Source organism: Fukomys damarensis, unplaced genomic scaffold (assembly GCF_012274545.1).
Source record: "Fukomys damarensis isolate Sample0158 unplaced genomic scaffold, DMR_v1.0_HiC HiC_scaffold_16, whole genome shotgun sequence".
In the NCBI taxonomy this organism is placed as follows: Eukaryota; Metazoa; Chordata; class Mammalia; order Rodentia; family Bathyergidae; genus Fukomys; species Fukomys damarensis.
Window position 1 is genome coordinate 1,368,325 of NW_022900928.1, and position 21,050 is coordinate 1,389,374.

The 21,050-nt window shown below is 52.8% G+C and overlaps 1 protein-coding gene and 1 long non-coding RNA gene across 3 annotated transcripts in view; both read left to right on the plus strand.

Annotated features, from left to right (window-relative positions):
• Positions 1–4,641, plus strand: part of LOC104873612 — a 13,105-nt gene extending 8,464 nt beyond the window's left edge. Inside the window, exon 3 of the long non-coding RNA XR_783515.2 lies at positions 2,667–4,641. This is a non-coding gene — a long non-coding RNA (uncharacterized LOC104873612). The remainder of the gene's footprint in view (positions 1–2,666) is intronic.
• A 2,283-nt stretch (positions 4,642–6,924) lies between these two features.
• Positions 6,925–21,050, plus strand: part of Wt1 (WT1 transcription factor) — a 74,688-nt gene continuing 60,562 nt past the window's right edge. The window contains exons 1-2 of one of the 2 annotated variants that reach the window (XM_033764048.1): positions 6,925–7,188; positions 9,312–9,544. The gene's annotated coding sequence lies outside the window, so the exon portion shown is untranslated. The remainder of the gene's footprint in view (positions 7,189–9,311; positions 9,545–21,050) is intronic. The other variant, XM_033764049.1, reaches the window with a different exon arrangement.

The window sequence follows — 21,050 nt, forward strand, 5'->3', positions numbered from 1 at the left end:
GCCATTTGCCTGGGTGACAGCAGCCATCCCTTGGGTCTGTGGGCCGCGTCCTGACTGGCTCCGGATGCCCACACCTGCAGGGGCCGAGGCCCGCCGAGCTGGCGCCCTGGGCTTGCCCGGTGCTGTGAGCTGGTGCTGCTGCCACCCCCACCCTGGATGTGAGAGACGTGGGGCCACGGTAATTTGTTCCTGGTCAACATGGGCCTGAGGCAAAAATACAGTCACAGTGGTGTGTGTGTGCACACGAGCACATGTGTGTGGCTGCACGTTTGCACACTTGCCCCTCGCTCACTTGCACTCTCCCTCACTCCTCTGGGTGCCCTCTCTCACTCAAAGTCTCCCACATGGCTCCTGTGCCCCCACCGCTCCTGGGTGCACCCAGGAGCCACCGATGAGTCCGAGAGGATACGTGAAGGGGACCTCGCCTGCAGGCAGGGAGCGTGTGCCTCGGGACAGTGTCCGGCAAACAGGCCTGCCCGCTGTTCTCCACATCCTTTCCTTCCCTTAGGAAAGTGTCTGAGATTGTGGTCTGGGATAAGAGAAAAATGTGGGTTCTATGCAGTCAGCCTTCCGCCGCTGAGCTGGTCAGAATAAATAGGCTCCCCCAGGACCCGGAGTCTCACCCAGCCCCAGCCTCCCACCCTGCGCACAGGTCTGGGGAGGGTTTGCCAGTTAGGGTTGGAAGCAGACAGGAGCACTGTGTGCTGGCAGAGTGCAGCTGTGGACTGAACAGAGCGCGGGGTGCCCACCCTGCTGCACCCAGCACCAAGCCTAGGTAGCACCGGGGCGGCACCCGGGCCCAGGTTCCCATCCTGCTGGGGGCAGACACGCGGCCTGGCTGCGTCCCTGCCTGTCTCTTCCCAGAAGCTGCTGTGGGCTCCCATGGGGAGAGTTCTCTCTCAGCAGAGGGATTTGGTCTTTCTCCTCTTCCCTTTTCTCACGAGGTGCTGGGGAATCTGACGGTTCCGGCTGGAGGGCCACTGCCCGAGAAGCACAGCCAGGGGCTGCGCGTAGCAGCTCCCCTCCCTGGCTCAGGGAGTCTGATTTAGGGGACATGGGACACGGCTTGCACGGCAGAGCTGTCCTCCCAGGGCCCTTGGGACGGGGAGACCTGTGGGTGGTGACATTTCTCTCCCTCATGTGATGGACACAGTTCCGACCTGAAGCCATTGATAGAAAATGACCTGGAACACAGGACACGTTTGCTGGCTCAGCCGACACTGCCTGCTGTCCGCTGCCTGGTCCCCAGTGTCCTTCCCACAGATGTGGAGGCTTCTGGACCTTGTTGGGGACACAGTCAGTGCCAAATCACCCGTGCTGTCTGTGTTCACTCATGCAGCCCCCGGGCGGCCTTGCACGGCCTCTCAGGCCCTGCTGTGTACCTCACCCTCCCACACTCAGGTCCTGGGAACACTGGCAGGGCACACATGACACAGACATGGTGCCCTGTGGTCCCCACAGCGCCACGCTGCCCTCGCCCGCAGGCAGCCTCTGTCCCCACGAGCCCAGGTGCCCGGAGCATGACATCTCTTCCCCTGCATGATCTGCCTGTGTGTGTGCATTACACAGCTGGCGTGGAGTGTGCTTGTGTGCACGACCTGTGTCCCTGAGCGTCCCCGCGTCATCACACGCCCCCTACAACGTGAGTTTCCAGCCCCTCTCCCACTGGGCATGTGAATGCAACAGCTAAATAACTTTGTAACTACAAACTCTGAGGACAACCTGCTCAGAAACGACCTGGAGCCCTGGAAACAGACGTGGAGGCCATGACAGGTGCAGGTGGGCCCACGTGTCGGCTGGGGTTCCCACTGCCCCCCACGAGTGAGTCCTAGAGTCTCCACACCCACGGGGGCTGCGTTCAAATGGGAGGATCAGGCCACTGCTAACGGGGAGCCACTCAAGCCCAGCTGGACTGTGGGGTCAGCCTCTAGAGCTTGGGCCTGCAGCTCAGGATAAGGGGGGCAGGGTGCTTCCTTCTCCAGCTTGCTGTGAAGACCAGGGGAAGCAGGCGTTTATGGGACAGGAGTTCTCGCCTTTGGGCCGGGGGGAGGTGCTACTCACCCTGCCTGGCATGGAAGTGGCAGCCCCTGCAGCTCAGTGGGCAGGCTGTGGAGCGGCCTCGCCACCCTCTGAGCCCCGCAGTCCCTGCTGTGACCCTGGGTGATATAGTCACCTCTCATTGTGGCCCTGCGGGCTAGGGGAGAACGCAAGCAGGAGCGCTCATGGCCGAGAATGGGCCTCTCCCCACTCCCCAGGCAGCCTATCGCAGGACTCCGGGTTAGCGGGGAGAGACAGCTGTGTGAGGGATCATCTGCCTTCTATTCCTGCAACAATCAGTGGTTTCTCCCCTTGCCATGGCCCTGACTCGTGAGAGGATGAGAACACAAGCACTCGGATGCCTAGGACCTCCTGGCACTTTAGGTGATATAAGAGACCGTGCTGCTTGTCCCCCGCTGCTGGCAGGGACACTCAGGCCCGCCTGTTGGGGCAATGGCTTTGTGGTTACGGTGCCAGAACCACTGTGGGGCCCATAGGTGGGAAGGGAAAACAGGGTGGGGAGGGAAAGGGCAAGACCATCAGAAAGGGCCTGGAGGATCCAGAGTTGGAGTAAGAACTGTGTGAGGTTCGGGGATTTCCTAATTACTATTTTATCCTGCTTCCTTCAGGAGCCCTGTTCCTCCCGCACCTGGAGGCTGAGCCAACCCCCAGCTCCCAGCGCAGACCGAGTGGCCAGAGCACAGACCTCCTTCTGGACGGCTGGATTGCCCTGCCCCTTTAGGGCCAGCTTCCCTCCCGCATTTACTGGAGCCGGGACCTTGGGGCGCCCCTCACCTTCTGGGGTTTGGTTTGGTTTGGTCCTTCACGCTCCTGTCCCAGCTGCCAGAAAGTTCCATGGACCAAGCCTTCAAACCTGACCGGCCTTTCCCCCTTTCCTGTGGTTTGCTGGTGTCAGGGCAGAGCCTTGGGCCTCGGCACACAGGCTCAGGCCCTGCCCCACAGGGCTTTCAGCCCCCCGACTTCCTGCCCGGTGGCGCCAGGCCCTCCCCCAGCCTGCCCCATTTCACGGCTGCCCTCTGGTCTGCTCCCAGCGCAGGGGCAGAGGGGCGAGCAGGGGTGCCCATCGGGTGGTGGCTGAACTTCCCACGTCCCTGGAAGGTCCACCGGCTCTTCTGCAGGCCTCCTCTCATACCGCAGGCCGCCAGTGCTGCTCTTCCTCCGAGACGTAGTGGCCCGCGCAGGCCTCCAAGCCCCACCTGGGCCTCCTCCGCCTGGTGGTCTCCCCCGCTCCTTGCCTAGCTTCACTCAGTACCACCTCCCCAGTTGCCTCCCTCTCAGCCAGAGGTCCAGGGAAACGGCAATAACAGAGCTAGAGACAGATTTATCAGGAGAATTTGTGCACATGACTGTGAAGGCTAAAAAGCCCAGAGTCTGCAGTGCACAGGCTGGAGGTGCAGGGAGTCTGAGGGTGCCCTTGCCCACATTTGGGGGTGAGCTCTGGGGACAGAGGCCGTGGCCACCCCAGCTCACACCCGTTCAGGACACACACCCACCCCTCCACTTTGTTCTCTCCAGGCCTTCATTGGGGCGGATGGGCCCACTTGGGGTGCAGTCGGTGATCTTGCTCTGTCCCCCAGTCTCCCATCTCCAGAAACGTCTCCTGGTCACAGAACCACCTCCGCCAGGTGTCCGGGCCTCCCCCAGCCCAGGCAGTGGACACAGGGCCCCAGCGACTGGGTTGTGGTTGTGTAGCGCAGGGCGGGGAGGTGTCATTGCTCTTGTCCCTAAGCTTTGAAGTGGACGTCCAACCTGCTGTGGGCTCATGGCCTGTGAGGCTGGGGTGAGAGCCCGGAAAGGCAGGCTTGTGGGGCTGCATGAGGGAGCAAAGAGGGCAAAGCTTTTGCTCTCCTCTGGCTTTTCTTAGGTTCTTTCCTCCTCTTATTTCAAAGGCTAATTCTGAGAACTCAGGGAGCCATTGAGATGTTCAGGCGATTTGCATATGGACATTTATAGTCTTCCAAATCTTTTAACATTTAAAAATTGAGCTTACCATATTTAGTAAAATATTACTGGTTGATTTCTGCTTATTTGTTTTATTTTTAGCCTATAATGGATTTTTATAGTTGTGAAGGAGGCAAAACCTTCTGTAAAAACCATGCTTCACCCCACCTTCACACATGGATTCTTTAGGATTCTGAGTTACAATTGGTGGTGTTGTAAGGTGACCTCTAACTAGTAACTTAAAAGGCCAACTCCTACGGTTTCTATGCTTATCTCCTTCATTCTGGAGCATTTTCTGGATTCCCGATATGCGTCAACTGTGGAAACAGATGGGTAAATTATGGACATCTCATAGATGCAGCTTCTATGGGACAAAATACTCTGTGTGACAGTAACTACTCACTCCCGCGGGTGCGTGGAGTACCACCTTCATTAAACAGGCTGGGAAACTTACCGCCGAGGGGTGTGAACGCACACAGATACGTGTGTGCACACACACACGTGCACACACACACTTACTGTACGCAATTCACTTTTGGAAGCTTTAAACACCCTTTTTTAAAAGTCCTCAAATCCAGCTTATAGTTTGGGAAGATAAATCTATTTTGGTTTCCCACAATGCTTTATATTACAGTATGGTAATCCAGCTCAGGAAAGAATTTAAACTGCTTCCATAGTTTGAAATGCATTATAATCTTTATATAAACAAAATCTACCACTGTGTAACTACAATCTTACAAAACCTTCAAGTTCTGTTTTGTGAAACTGAGCCTTTTATTCTCAGAAAATGTTTGTAAAACAGACAAATAAACCTGTTGGAAAATGCAAAGGCTCTTCCTAGTCTGGCACACAATTGAAGCCTTTTTCTCAGCTACCTGACTTCCTGTTTTGTGAATTTTAAGTGTTTATTTAATGGTTTTGTTTTCTAAATGATGCATGTCACTTACGGCTTTGGGCAATGAAAATTCTTTCTTTTCTGCACTGGATTTCTTATGTACATTATGCTTTGCTGCGTTGGATGGAAAGAACTTGGTTGCTTATCCTGGACATTTGGGGCTGGATGTTCCTTGTTTCAGGGCTGCATCCCTGGCCTCCCCGCACTGGGTGCCAGTAGCGCCTTGTCCCCAGTTGGGACAACCACAGCGGCTCCCCAGGAAGCCAAGTTTCCACCAGCCGAGAACCACTACTCCAGAACTGGAATGCTACTCTCCTCGCAGTTCCGCTGCCTCTGGTTTTCCGGGGAATAAGCTTCTGGTGTTTTTCCACTTAGCACATGCAGTTTGGGGAAGTTCAGGAAATACATTTTTAGTTCCATTTAATACGTAAGACATTAAACTGCACTAGAATGGATTCGTGATAATGTCGAATAAATTCTAAAAGAATTCCTACAATTCAATGGCTCCCCGAGGACCAAGGCTGGTGCGTGTGTGCTTGTGTGTGCATGAAGCTGTGGGGCAGGCTTTTGTGCAACCCTTGACTTGGATGCTTGGCTCTTGGGCGCAGGAAGCAGGAAGAAGAACGTGTGCATGAACACAGCCCAGGTTCTGCCTGGAGAAGCCAAGGAGACCGAGTCATAGATGATTATCGCTGCAACTGCGCATTCGGCCCCATGAATTCTTTAGCCGTTCCTTTCAAGTGATGGTTTATAGCTCTTTCTGTTTTTGCTCACTTGGCTTCTGCTTTCAAACTCTCCAGTACAGGATGAAGTTACGAGCCCCCGCTCCGAGCTTCCCCTGGCCTTGAGATGTCGCCTCCCGGATGGGGCCAGGATGGCCGACTTGGCAAGGGCCGGCGGTCCCACGCCACGGCTCCAGCCCGGGGAGGGACCGCAGGTGGCACGGGTGAGAGAGGTACCCCACCTAGCCCTGGGGCCCCTCAGCCGGCGGCCCTCCGTGGTTGGGTCCGGGCTCCTGGGCTGGTGGGTCTGTGTCAGCCGTGGGGGACACCAAGAAGCCTCCTCCGCCGGCCGCCTGGGCGGGCACAGAGCCATCTGTGGGGACCTGGGCCGGTGCCAGGCAGGGAGGTGGAGGCTGAGGGATGAAGGCCACGGCCGGCGGGTGTTGTGATGATTAGAGCCCTGCTTCCTTGAAGGTACCGCAGCCTTGATTCTGGCTTCAAAGCACACTGCCTGTGGAGCAGGGCCCCGTCACACCTGCCTGGCTGCAGAGGCACAGGACAACAAAGAGGCTGTTGAGTCTTCAAGGCCACAGCCACAGCAGCCAGTCAAGTTTCTCTCCACTTTCTAACCAGGCATGAAAATGTTTGTGTGCCCGGGACCGGCAGCAGCGACCCGGTTCCAAGGCCGTGTGCTCTGTGCAGACACTTCTCGGGTACGATGCTGACTGTTTCCCCGCCACCCTGTCCTCCCCTTGCCCCAGAAGGTGACCTGGGCCAGGGTGGAGCCGCTCCCGGATGGGCTGCGGGTCCACATGCAGTCTGGCTGTGGGTTTCTCTTCTTTCTCTTTTATTTCTGCCCGGCTCATTTCTGTACCAACAAGGCCTAAGAAGAGGAAGCCTAGCCTCACCTGCCCTGTTAGTCCTCTGGGGCCCCTAGAGGGAGGCGGAAGACCCGGTCTGTGGATGGAGAGAAACGAGTAATTCCTGCTGGCTCTTTACGTGTGTCTGCTGGCTGCCTACACCAGCCAGCTCTCCGCACACAAGCCGGCACACTGACATCACCGCGTTCTGATTCTAAAGTTCCATCTGTTGAAGACCGGTTTCTGGCCCCTAGGGCCAGCCGGAGTGGCCAGGAGGGCCAGCAGGTGCGGATCCCTGGTGTCACTGTGAGGGCAGGTGCTAGGCCACACCCGGAACCCCGGGAGGGGTCTCGCTTTGACTCTGACAGTACAGATTTTGGCTCCACGTACAAAAGGTCCCCTCGTTCTCCAGCTGAGATGGTAAAGAGCTCCTGCCAGGGACTTGGACTGAGCCGCCTGCGCACAGAGGGAGGACCCATCCCGCCCAGTGTTCGCGGGCCACCACCTTGCCACCCGGAACCAGTACCGCCGTACCTGGAGGACTCGGGCCCCACCTCCAGTGCCAGCTCTGCTGCCTGGCCCAGCGTGGGTTTGGCTGCGATTCAACACTGAGACCCAACGGGGCGGTGCAGGTGCGGAGCCTCAGACCCTCGCTTGCTGCCAAGGGAACATTCAATCTGTTGACTGCATTCAGTTAGGGCGTCTGGCAAGGGTGCGTGGAATTGTAAATTAGTCCAGTGCTTAATTTATTTGGTGTAGAAGGCTCTCTCTTTGACTCTAGCTGTCTTGTAGCTGAAGATGAAACACTGCTTTGCTTGCAAGTCGTAAAACCTTTAACAGACTTGTGCCTTAAAGAGTGAGACCCTCTGACTTCACAAGGGCGGCCTCTGTGCGAAGTGGGCTCATTTACCCCGGGGAAGTGGCAGCGTAAACACACTGCAGGAGAAGGCAGCGGAGACATGGGCCTCACCTCCACCTCCAGTGTGAACACAGCCGGGGGAGAAGCTGGAGAGAGGGCTGGAGGGTCACCGCAGGGTCTGGCACAGCGCCCTCCCACTGTCATCCCGTGGAGGGAGAGGCCCAGACCCTGCAAGTAGAACCCAAGCCAGTTCCTGCTCGAGGTCACTACCCGGTTCGTAGGCACGTCACTGTTTCACATTTGATCGCACACTCAGGCACATGGCTTGAAGAAAGCCGGGTGCAGTGGCCCACACCTGTGATCCCAGCACTGTGGGAGGCTGAGGCAGGAGGAAGGCAAGTTTGAGTCCAACCTGGGCAACTTAGCAAATGAGCAAGACCTTTGCCCAAAATAAAAAGGGATGGGGAGGTAACTTAGTGTGAAGGTCCTGGGTTCGATCCCCAGTAACAGAAAATAAAAGAAAACAAATAGCAGTCCCTTTAGCAAATACCCTTCATGGGGTTCTGTCACACTGCAGAGGCGGAATCAGATATGGATCCGAATCCCAGAAAGTTAACCATGGAAAGTCATTCGCCTGGGTTGTAGGGGGGCAGCTCCATGCAAGTTACCAGTTGACACAGCAGAATTGGGCCATCAGCGTCAGTGTGTGACAGAAATCTCAGGTCTGGTAGTTCGCTGTGTGCCAGTAGCCAAGAAAGTAGGGAAACGAGTTCTTGGCCTCAGACGGGAAAGGATAGGTTTGAAATGTTATCTTAATGCTCATCGCATGGTGGAATTTCTTGTCCTGGGCAGATAAATGGCTATGTTTATGTTTTATCCATTTCCATGCAGAACAGTTTCTAAACTCAGCACCAAGAGCTCTCACAGACATAGTGTGTGTCTCCTTTCTTTTACCAGATTGTGTTTCTCTTCTGAAAATGCAACATTGTATGATTAAAATGCCCCCATGCCCAGGATTATAGTTTCTTACCACATAATCAGTGCCATCGCATAAATACTGTGTGTGCTGGAGATAGCAGAATGTTTCAGGTCGAGAGTGAGCTTTATCCCTGAATACTCGCAGGAAACATCGGGCATGTGGACGGAGCTGGTGGGTTGCAGCTGTTCCCCAACTTCGTGTTGCCCGACTATCTGGAGTGCAGTTCTTGGGCACAGGACAGAGTCCGACTGGGAAGATTAGCGCTCGGCCAAGAGAGAGGGGAAAAGCTTTTCATTTTCGTGATCTCCTTAGTACACAACCTGGCTGGAGCTCAGCCTTTAAAACTCCCCACAATTGTTCAGCTCCTTGGGGATGTTGAATCTTAAGGATCCAGCAGAGACTCTACAGGGCCCAGTTCTGTTCCATTCTATTCTCATTTCTATTCTGAACAGAATCTTAAGAATTTGCACAGCAGGAGAAGGGGGTAAGGCAACTGACAGTGATGGGAAATGCTACTATGTACACATGCCAGCCCCCTGCTGAGTGTGGCTGGGACACACAGAGGAAACAGTGCCAGCTTCACACCTGAGTCAAAGGGCAGCCTGGTCGAAGCCAGCTGCCCTGTCGTGTGACCCAGAGTGGGCGTGGGAGCCCAGTCGTGCGGCTCCAGGAGGACAAGGTGAGGTAAGGCACAGAGTGCTGAGTGCACAGCACTGCCCTGCGACGCTGGACATTTAGGGTTTGCTTTCCACACCAGACTGAACCTTTCCAAAGAAAGTCAGAGGTGGAGATTTAAAAGCTAGGTGTTCCTAACAGATCACGTTGTTTTTTTGTTTTTTTTTTTTTAACTCTTACAATGTAAGTCTTTTGTGAAGTAGAGTCATAAGCCTAGAGAGAGACCACAGGCTTGAGTCTAAAGATTCATTCTACAACCTGATACATGTAAGAAACGAGATAGTAAATAACAAATTTTTAACCAGAATAAATTTGGTTCTAGGAGTCAAAGAAGGATGTTCTGATGGCAAGCTCCAGAAAAGCATCCTCAACTGGTGGCCTCATGAAACCGTGACAATGCCAGTCCTGCCTGTTTCTACGCACAGCGCCGTGCAGGGAGCCACATCCTAGGAGTTCAGTATCTGCAAGATGAACGAATGATTGGATATCAGAAGCAAGATCCTTAAACCTGCAGAATTTTATAGTTGGAGGCAGCTGCCTGCTCAGCTGGCACAGGTAAGGAACCCAGGGTAAAATGACTTAAAACTGTGGTCAGCTAGTAATGGAAAGTGCTTGGCACTGTCAGATGAGGCATTGCCTCCCGCAGTATTTTCCTAAAATATGAAATTAGAAACACCAGTGTCTTGAGAATGTCTTAGAAAAGGGGGGAAGGAGTCTTCCGTGTTCAAGTAATTTTGGTAAGTGCTGACAAGGGAAGGGGCGCATCTGCAGGAGATGGCACAGCTTGTGCAGGGTTTCTGGGCAGAGCCTGACCACAGAAGCCCCCTGAAGAGAGCATCCTTCGGTGCCGATGGCCTTCAGGACACTGGACAGGAGTTGGACCAGGTGCTTCCAGCCAGCAGTCACACCCACCTCCTGCATGCACACGCGAGAACAGCTGCTCACTCGAGTCACACTGGCGGTGGTGGGCGGAGGAGGAAGGGCTGCTAGTAAAGGGCACACGACTCGGTGTGTGCAGGAACCGGTGAGCATGATCAGGAGGGCTTTGGGTCCCACAAGTGGGATTCCCATCAGAGTTCCTTGGAAGCAGGAGCTCTGGGGACGGATCTTGGATCTTGCTTCCTCAGTGTGCTTCTGCTAATTTTTGTTCACTCAGCTTTGTCCCTGTTTCACTCTCATTGGTGAAATACAGCTTTCAGGACAGGCATTGGTGGCTGCTCTCCTCAGGCACTGGGAATGTTTTTTGCCTTCTCCTTGCTTTTTGATGTCCGGTTTCTCTGTAACACATCTGAGCTGTGAACGTGCTTTACACTTATTCTACCGAGGATGCGCTCTGCTTCTACATCTGTGCACCTGGGTCTTTTCATCAGTTCATCGGGAGGAGTCAGTACCTGTGCTCATAGCAGCTTGGTCCTTTTTACTTCCCCTTCCTCTCCTCTCCCTCCTGTTTCCCATTTTTATCATTAAATATTTCAAACACACTAAATTTAAAATGCTTGAGAGCTTTGTAAATTATAAAATAATGCAGTTTATAATTTAAAAAGTTTAGGAAAAAGGTAAGGAATGACTAGAATTTTAATAATGCACATTCATTCCAAAGAGGAAGGAAAGATAGTGGGTGTGGAAGTGTAGAGAGTGTGTGTGCAAAAGCCAGTGCTTCGGTTTCACGGGCACATCGGTACCACTTGCAAGTGAGAGCAGGGCGTTGAGTGGCAGTCACGTGGGGGTTCAAATGTCAGGGTGGAACTTCACCCAGCACAAAATAAGAAGTCACGGAAACATTTCAGCAGAGTATAACCAATTCAATCCAGCCTTGCCAAGTATCTGCCCGGTGCCAGGCACTGCATTAGACTCAGGGATATAAAAATGAATGCAACACAGACTGTCTTCAGGGTGCTTACTATCTGTGATAAGACGGAAGGTGCACCCAGTGAGATGGGTCCAGCCCACGGGAGGAGACAGCAGTCTCCACAGAGAGGGACCCAAGATGGGGGCTACAGTGAGGACCCAGCTTCCTGCTGAGGAGGCCCAAACCAGAGGGCTGGCGGTAGAGAGGAAAGGGAAGAATGGTGTGGAGGACTGGAGAGAGGAAATCCATCTGATGTTTGAGTGACCTGGACTTGGAAACAAAGAAAAGGAAAGCATTGAATGGAGAAGTGATGCCATTCACAGAAAGAGAATTACCGGGAAGAGCACTTGGTCTTGGGGGGAGGATTTTGAGATTCCATCATCACAGGCAGTGGGAGGACCCAGCGGCAAAGAGTGCACAGGGAGGGGCAGCTAGAACAGCAGGAACAGCTTCTACCGCTGCCCAAGCAGAGTCGGGGGCTGTTTAAACTCACAAGATCAGCACTGAGAATGAGAGACCACCCTCCTGGAAAAGGGGCATGAAACTACTGGGTCCACGTCTTGTCCACCACAGCAAGAGAAACTCTACCCTGCGGCTCTGTCTAGGTGTGTGAGGCCTTTTCATCTCTAGGTAGCCTTCAGTGTGCAGTGTACACGGGACAGTCCTGCCATCCACAGTGCAGATGCCCGCAAGCACCCAGCCTTGTTAGTAATACTGTGGGTGGCATGAGCTCTAGGAATTTGCTACCAGGCTGACAGCGGTGGTACCCAGGGCAGTGTCTGGCTGAGGCGTGGTAGGATGGAGGACCATGTAGAAGAAAGGGTAGAGCTCAGAACAGAGGGTGGTCAGGTGCCAGGCCAAACCACTGACACCTTCATGGGTCTCCTGAGGCCCCACCATGTAATGTGTGAGTGTATACACACACACACACACACACACACACACACACAGAGGCAAAGGTGGAGTAAAATGCTAGCATGGACTAGCCAGCCCTGTTACCTGACTTAGCAGTTACAATCTGGCTGTGGCGGGAGGCTGGACTGAAATACTAATGGTCTCCCTTCCGTTTCAAATAGCTATCCAAGCTTTGGAACAGACTGGAAAATGGGCAGGGGAAAACTTGGAAGTGACTTCTCCTGATAAAAGCTTTGCTCCTTGGTACTTAATGCTGCTGAAAATGAAAATGTTTTGATGGTGAATTTTATGTTATGTATATTTTCCCAAAGTAAAACAAATGGGCCTAAACAGGAGCATGGACAAAAATCACATGATCATCTCAACAGAAGCAGAAAAAGCCTTTGACGGAATCCAACATCATTTCATGATAAAAACACCAAATAGGTATAGAAGGATCTTAGCTCAATCTGATAAAAGACATTTATGACAAGTCTACTGCCAACATCATGTTAAATGGGGAAAAACTGAAAGCTTTCCCTCTAAAATCAGGAACAAGACAAGGACTCCACTCTTACCATTCTGGTTCAACATAGTATTCAAAACATTAGCCAGAGAAATTTGGCACAAAAAATAATAATAAAAGGGATACATATAGGAAAAAAATAAATCAAAATATCATTATTTGCAGATGACATGAGCTTCTATGTAGAAGACCCAAAAAAATCCACTTCAAAAGACTCAGAATTAACCAAATTCATCAAAACCAACACACAAAAAACAATAGCATTCCTGTACACCAGTAATTAACCCACTGAGAAAGAAACTATGAAAAAATATCATTCATGATAACACCAGTAAAAATTAAATACTTAAGAATTAATTTAACTAAGGAAGGGAATGAAAACTACAGTACTCTGAAAAAGGAAATTGAAGAGGACACCAGAAAATGGAAAGACACCCCTGATACTGTGAGCAGAACCAACAGAATCAAAATGGCCACACTTCCAAAATTGATGCACAGATTTAATGCAATCCCAATAGTATTACTCACAGAACTGCAGAAAACAATCCCAAAACTCATATGAAACCAGAAAGATGCAGAATAACAAAGGCAATTCTGGGCAACAAGAATCAAATGGAGGCATCACAGTCCCAGATTTGAAGTTATATTACAGAGCTACTGCAACTAAAAACAGACATGGAGATCAGTGAAACAGAGCAGAGGATGCAGAAGCAAATGCAAGCACAGGCAGAAATTTGATCTTTAACAGAAGGGCCAAAAATGTACCTTGGGGGAAAGATAGCATCTTTAATAAATGGTGCATGTGGAGAAGCTCAAATCGAGACCCTTTTTTCTCACCATGTACTAAACCAAAATCAAAATGGATCAAAGAACTAAATATTAAAACAGAAACACTTAACCGGTTGGGAGATAAAATAGATAAAACTCTTGATCATAGACTCAGGCAAAGACATTCTAAACAGGACCCTGGTGTCACAGAAAATAGTACCAAGAGTCAACACAGGATCTATCAAAGCAAAAAGCTCTGCACAGCAAAAGAAACAACAAACAGAGTGAAACAACCCCCAGAATGGGAAAAAGTTTGCCAGCTATTCATCAAATGACTAATATCTAGAATATGTAAAGACTTCAAAAAATTAGACCCCTCAAAAAAAAAAAAAGACTCAACTGAGAAATGGGCAAGTGAAATGAATAGACACTTCATAGAAGGACAAATGGCCAAGTGCGTGAAGAAATGTTCAACACCTCTCATCAGTACAGAAATGCAAATTAAATCAAAACTGAGATTCCATCTCACCATAGAAAGAGTGGCCATCATCAAGAAATCACATAACAACAAGAGCTAGGGAGGCTGCAGGGTGGGAGGACCCTTCTGCATGTTGGTGGGAATGTGCAATAGTACGACCACTACCAAATCAAAGCTACCACTACCCCTCAAAACACTGAAACTAGAAATTCCACTTGACCCAGCTATTCTCCTTCTAGGTATCTTCCCAAAACAATTAAAGGCATCATATTACAGTGCTACATGCACACTTATGTTTTTAGCAGTACAACTCATAACAGCTAAATCTTGGAAGCAGCCTACATATCCCAACAATAGAAGAATGGATGCAACCAGAGATTTAGTTCAGTGGTTCCTCTGCCTGCCTCACAAGTGCAAGGTCCTGAATTCAACCCCCAGTATCAAAAAAAAAATAAGAGTGGATAAAGAAAATGTGATATTTATACACGATGGAGTACTACTCTGCCATAAAGAATGACAGACTTGAGTCATTTGCAGGGAAACAGATACACCTTGAGATCATAATGTTAAATGAAATAAATCAGACACACAAGCTTAAATATTGCAGTTTCTCTTACACGAGAAACTCAAAATAGAAATAAAGAGTACAAGAGGAAATAGGTAATAGGAAGTAAGGCGATAGATTTTTTTCAAATGAGAAGAGGATCAAGAGATAGAAGGAGAAGAAGGGAGGAGAGGGGAAGAGAAGTAAAAAGAATGAAGATATGTACATATACCAACTCTCTACAAGAATGATAAACATCATGTATTGCACATATGTTCTATCTAATTAAATAAGTAAATTTTAAAAAGCAAAGTGAAACAAATGGAATTAAATACAAAATCATTTTCTTCAGAGTATTCTGATATATGTATATTATGATGAGAAATAAATAGCATTTATATTATTTTTTAAGGGGTTTGTACTTGGAGGGTCATTGGGGGTGCTGTAGAGAGGGAGGGCTGGGCAGCTGCCTTCAAGAAGTGATGAGTTTAGGAGGTAACTGCACAGGGAAAAGTGTGGAACTTTCTAGAAGGGAAGAGTGTGGAACTTTCTAGAAAATTCTTTCCTGTTCCAGGCTCAGCCAGGCTGGGCCGTGTCTAGCAGGGAAGGCTTTATGCTCCAGGTGAGGTCTGGTCCCAGCCCTGGTAAAGATTCCTCCCTGAGGTCCTGAGAGGCCTGGAAAGGAGGGTGGGCACGCTGGCTCTGTTTCAGGTACCTCTCCAGCGTTGAGAGGCGATACCTGACACCCACAGCTTAAAGGAGGAGAGGTTCATCTGGGCTCAGTAGATTCAGTCCTTGCACGGTCAGACTCCGGGCAGAAGGAGCATGGTGGAAGAGTCTGGTGGAGGAGAGAGCAGACGGGAAGCAGGGAGGGAGAGGGAAGGAGGCAGGAAGGGCGACAACTGTGTCAAGGTCACGCTCCCGTGACTGCCTCTTCCTACTTCTAGCAGTACATTAAGCTATGTCAGCCCATAATCCAGTCACCCTCGAAAAGCCTCCAACAGACTTGAGAGGTCCAGGTCTAAACCATAGCACCCTCCTTTGCACATTGCTGCCAGTCTGCTCCCGGAGCCAGGCCTGGCATGTGGTGAATGTTCAGTAAATACTTATACAAACGAGAGAGAGGACAAGGCCAGGCCTCTGTGTTGCCCCAGACCTCTGGACTTTGGTCCAGCCCGTGGACTGGAGAAGAGGGAGTTGGGTGCTGGACCTTCTCGCAGGCCTAAAGGGCGAGACTGGAATCTGACGGTTGATAGGAAGACATCCCTTGTACCTCTGAGAGCCCCCTGCCTCCCTCAGAGCCCGCAGTGTCATCAAGGCTTGCACACGTGAGTCACAGCGTGCTCAGCCCTCACTCAGACCCGGGCGAGGGCTTCATTCTCCGAGGGAGGCCCCGAGGCTGCATTGGGGAGGCTGTGGGGAGTGGCACCAGGATGAACCTGTGCTTCCTCCGCGGACCTGAGCCCTGGGAGTGCTGGAGAGGGCTGAGGTGAGCCCGGGAGCCGGGGTTTCTTCCCAGCACAGAGCTGGGCCAGGTGGGGTCGAAGGTTTGGGTGTTGGTGTGGACCCAGCCTCCCTGGGCATCACAGTGTCCCCACCATCATCCCCACAGTCGTCTCTGGTGGCCCAGGTGTCCACGGAGCCAGGTAAATGCTTGGCATCACCCAGTGCCTGGCCTCCTCGTGAGCCCAGCCTTTGCAGGGCTTCTGGGCGGGGTAATTTGGCCTCTGAGAAGCAAAGGGGACCCAGGACCCCTGCAAAATGCTGCTTCATCCTGGTGACACTCTCCATGGCTCTACCGTGGGCCACCATGTGCAAGGGAAACGCTCTCACAGCTGGCTGCACCCCATGTGTCTCCCGCCCCTTCAGAGCCTTCCCCATCTGCCATACCCCACGCAGCCACATTGCCTGGACTCACACAAAGCTCCAATCTGCTCTGCCTGGAAGGCTGGGTAGAAAATGTGTCTGCTCTCTGTGCCCTGTGCCCAGCTCAGTACAGAGGGCACAGAGACCAAGTGTGCTAGGAGTGTCACTCACATCCTGACTACACCAAGCCCTCCTCCCGCCGCCCCGGGACAGTGAGGTGACCAGGAACGTGCTGGGACTTTGACCTGGACAGTCAGCTCCTCCCGAGGGTGACAGGCTGAGGAGTCATGCAGCACTGTGACCCCCAGAGGTTCCCAGGAGACAGGGACACGGACGCAGGAAGCTCATTTGGGTCCCAGGAAGCAGGAGGATGGGCATGAGGCCGCAAAAGGAGAAAAGCCTCGAGCAGCTCTCTGCCTTAGGAGGCCGTGCCGTAACCCCTGACATCCCTGGAGGAACCACATGGGCCGCCTCGGACCTGAGGCTGGAGCAGGGGGACGGGGTTACCACCCAGGACCCCAAACCCCAGGGTAGGAGGAAGTTCAGAGGGCAGAGAGGGTGCTCAGGCTGGGAATGGCCATGGTCACAGGGAGCACCAGTGTCCCCTGCATCCAGGCCACCAGCCGGGCCCACCACAGTGACCAGTGTCCCAGGTGGAAGCCGCAGGACACTGTCGGCAGCTGGGACAGGGAAGAACCCGCAGGCTAGCGCCTGGGACTGCAATGTCGCCAGCTGGGCTCCTGGTACCTCGGGAGAGCGCTCTCCCAAAGGGCTCCTTCTGCCCTCATGAGCTTACCACAGCTTTGGGCTGCATTTTTCTGGGAGTCGAGTGCACCCTCAAAAAGCTTGAGGACCTCCCCAAGGTCCCCTTCCGTCAGTTCCGGGAAGGAGTGGAGGCAGGGTGGTTCCGAGCGCGCCCGCCCGGCTTGCCTGTGCCCCAGGAGGGGTGCATGTGCTGTCCGGCCTGCTCCCCCCGCAAGGCCTCTTCTCCAGAGCAAAAGCCTCCACTTCCCCAGGATTAGATTTACAACAGAGCCCACTTCACAGTTGAAAATCCTAATTCAACCTCAGCACAATTTTCGGAGCAGCTGCGGAGGAGATGGATGTCACTCCTGGGATCTGGAGCACCGAAGGCTTTGGGGGAAAAGTTCAGCAGAGCAAGCGCTTGGCCAGCCCAGGCAGGGTGAGGGTGCAGTGGCCTCTTCATCCTCTGGGAGAGCCTGGGAGAAGGGGCAGGCGACTCCCGAGTCCCCCAGTTAGAAATCCGGGGACAAAGGTCTGGCTCTCAGGAGCCACAGTCTGAGGACGGGGCTTAACCCGGACTTCAGCGCTGCGCTCCAGGAGGAGGCGGTGAGCCAAAGCACAGGTGCTAGAGGTTTGCTTTCCTGCTTGGAAATGTGTGGTCCCTGCACTTTCTCCCCGGAAGGAGCCCCACCTCGCCCGTGCAATGACACTGATCACGCCACGTGGAAATGCGACCCCCGCAGCACCCGCTGTCCCCACCCGGGTTTGGGTCAGGCGGTGTAAACTGCTTCGGAGTGAGCCTTCGTCTGCAGCCGGGGTCACTTTACAGATCCATTAAGCCTGCATTTTCTCCTGGGCTCCTTTCCCCGGCTCCCCTCAACCCTGCTCTAACCATACGCTCTAAAAACCCCTTAAGCCCCAGAAATAAATCTCCATAAACTGCCAAGCATTCAATCAGGCTTTTACTCTATCTCTCGGCAATTAGAATAAATTTACTGCCAGGAGAGATGAGGGGAAACGGGCAAGGTACCTCTTGGATAAATACACTGCGGGGAGAGAAGTCAGGCTCTGCGAAGATTATCTCTGCGAATCCAACAAGCACCAGGGTCACGGGAACCGCTGCATACCAGGCCCGCTAATTAATGGGCCTGCAGCTGGCGGTACCACTTGGCCGCTGCACTCCAGCTGCCGGCTCCATATTTCTCTCGCTCACAGGACCGTTCTTGGATCAAATCCCATCTCTTTTTTTTCCTCCAAGTACAAAAAGTACATAAGTCCACCCTGGAAGGCTGCCAGGCTTTCAGGGAACGCAGGGAAGTGTTTCTTCACTATTTTTATCTCCTTTCTAGCAGAGAGCTCTACCTCCTGGGGGGAGCGTGGGGCGACCGCCTCGGGCTGTGGTCTGTGCTGCCTGGGTCACCATCACTTCCCCTCCAACTCGGGGGGCACCCAGAAGACACTCGAGCTTCCTCTGTGACGTGGCTGAGGCAAGAGAGAGAAGGAGGGAAGTGGAACTGGGTGGCGAAGGAGGGCCAAGACCCCAGGGTCGGACAGTGGCACCGTTTACAGCTCTAGGAAGTCCTAGATGAGATTGCATGTAGTGTGGGCTACCCGGCCAATGCTGGCAGCTCCTGCTGAGGACCACGCCACCCCTCATCTGGGGTCAGCCTTGGCGTCCCACCCATGGTGCCGGCCCGGCTGTTGGGCACAGGTTTCGGAGAAAGATCTGAGTTCAAGTCTGCATCAAACTCCACGCAGCTGTGAGGCTTCATGAGGCTGTCTCCACCCGCCTCTCACCTGTGAAAGGGTTAATCCTAAAGAGCACCCGAGTGTGGGGCCTGGGCATGATTCCGGCCACACCTTCGGCTTCCACACGACCTCAGGGTGCTGGCCTGGGCTGTGGGTTACGCAAGCTTTTCCGTAGGTAGCAGAAGGATGCAGAAGGACTTGGCCTTCCTGAGACAGGGAGGCACAAGCAGCAGTGAAAACCACCCCTCGCCGTGCGCAGGCGGCCTTGTTTTCCTCCTCGTTTGGAACCTTTCTCCCAAGCTGCCTGGTAGCAAGCAGGACTGGGCGCTCCTCCACATGAGACACGAAGGGCATGGCCTCGCTCCTTGAGGAATTCCCCAGGTGGCTGTCAGTGTGGAGGTGCAGGCTGGAGCCAGCAGCTGCCTCGGGATGGGAGGGCCGCCGTCCTGAGCACCCGCAAAGGGGACCCGGCGTCCCAGAGGGAAGGAAGAATGCTCTGAACCGCACAGGGCAAGCTCCACTGTGACTGCCACACTGTAAGGTGATATCTGCGCCTTAGAACCCAGGGCATTTTCTGAAACGCAGGAAGGACTAAAAGGAAGCTTTGGGGATTAGACTTGTCTTCCTCTTTGAAGCCTTGCAAGTGACTTCCATCTGCTTTCTGAGCACGGCTTGGCGTGCTGACGCCCCGCCCCTGCCCTGTGCAACTGAATCTTCAGCATCTCTTGTAAAGCTGCCTGGAGAGGTACTGAGGGCACAGCAGAAGTGGAGCCCGGTCCTGAAGACCAAGCCTGCATGGGTGCAGGGCTGGCTTCTGAAAGCCCTGGAAGGCGTCTCCAGCTTCTGCGTGGAGGATGAGAAAACAAAGGAAGCCTGTCTAGCAGAGCAGCCCGTGCAGTGTGGAGACCGCTAATATGGGCTCGTGGTTAAAAGTGCTGCTGGGGGGGGGGTAGATGCGATCATGCTTATTTACTGACACGGAAAGGGGCTTAGGGACATTTAAAGGTTTGCTGAAGATTTTATATGGCAAGAACTTGAGCTTGGAACTCTAAGTCTGGACCCCAATACCTTGTCTATATGACCTGATGGGTTTTCACCACCAGGGACCTTGGTTGATCCCTCCAGCTCCAGCCCTCAGATAAGTCCCACGGGCTGAGTCTGTCTCTCCCAGACCAGGACTTGCTGGATGACGGGGGAGCTGCACAAAGAGCCCTTGGTGGACAGGGGCCCAGGGCAGGGGCCCCATCGCCACACTGTGTGCCAAGGAGGCAGCCTGGGAGTCAGCCCTTTCCCCAGAGGCTTCAGAGCCTGCGAGGGGACAGACAGGGGACAAGGGGACAACTGTCAACCTGGACCGTAATTCTGTATGCTGTAAAAGAGGAAGTAACGGAACCAACGAGACAAGTGAGAGCCCTGGAGCCGTACAGTTCTAGACCTAGAGTCCTGAAACATATTTCTTCTTTCTGCTTATTCATCTGCCCATTAATTTCTACATCATTATCTGTTATTGTAAAAATAACTGTCGCTTAAAATTAGAGTGACCTTCATTGCACTTGCTCCTCCAAGACTCACTGTTGCTTCCTCCTACGACTCCCGCCACTCAGGTACAACGCGCTGAGCTGTGTGAGCAGTAGACGTCTCTGCAGACGTGTGCAGGTTCAATGAAACCACTCCACGTGCACTGGGCTGCAACTTGTTTTATTTTCTCCTTGGTTTAACTCAGCGCATCCGAGACACTTCTCTTTCGGGTCTCTTCTTTAAAGGTTGGCAAGGGTTCCGGTGTCTGGGTGTAGCCTTGTTTATGTAATGTGTTCCCCACTTTTCTGCTCTCTGAACTATTAAGCGAACGTCTCGGTGAGGAACCGTGATGACCTGGGGTGACGCCAGATCAGGTGTGGGGACGTGCAGACCCCAGGACAGTGGGGGGAGACTGTCCTCGCTCCGGCTCTCCATTAGGCCACCAGACAGCTGGCACCAAGGAAAGGACTCGGGGACAGAGTGAGCCGAGGGACCAAACTCAGCAAGAGAAGCGACAGAGGACCTGAGGGCAGAGACCAGGCGACACGTGTGGAGCCTGTGGCTCAGTGGGGGCTGTGGGAGCAGCCGGCTGGGTGGACACTGGGACACTCGGCCTCCTCGGTCCACAGGGCCCAGCTTCTCCTCCAGCCTCACAGCCGCACAGCTGATGTGGCCGCGAGAGCCACTCTCAAAGCATGGTCCTGCGCACCCCGGGCCAGCAGTGACCTCAACGTAGAGAAATCTTGATTTGCAACTTCAAGGATGAGTGAAAAACTAAAAACCACTGAGCTTAAATTTACAAGCAGTAAGTTCAAAAATTGTCTCACCAAAAGCCTGGTTTTGACTTTACTGAGAACATTTCGCGTACTATTCAGTGTTTTAATTCACTGCCTGTTCAAAAAATGTGATAGTTTAAACTGTAACTGGCCATTGAAATCAACATTTTATCTCATTTTTCTTGAGTCTAGAACTAAGTGGTTCTGAGTCTCGTTGCCCACGGGTCAGCAGCCGGTTCTGCTCCTGCCTGGTGCTCAATCAAGCAGAACAGAGACGTCGATGCATCCCCAGCAGTCACAGAGAACTCAGGATGCGATCGCCATCCCCGCGCCCGTCCTGCCCGGGCCA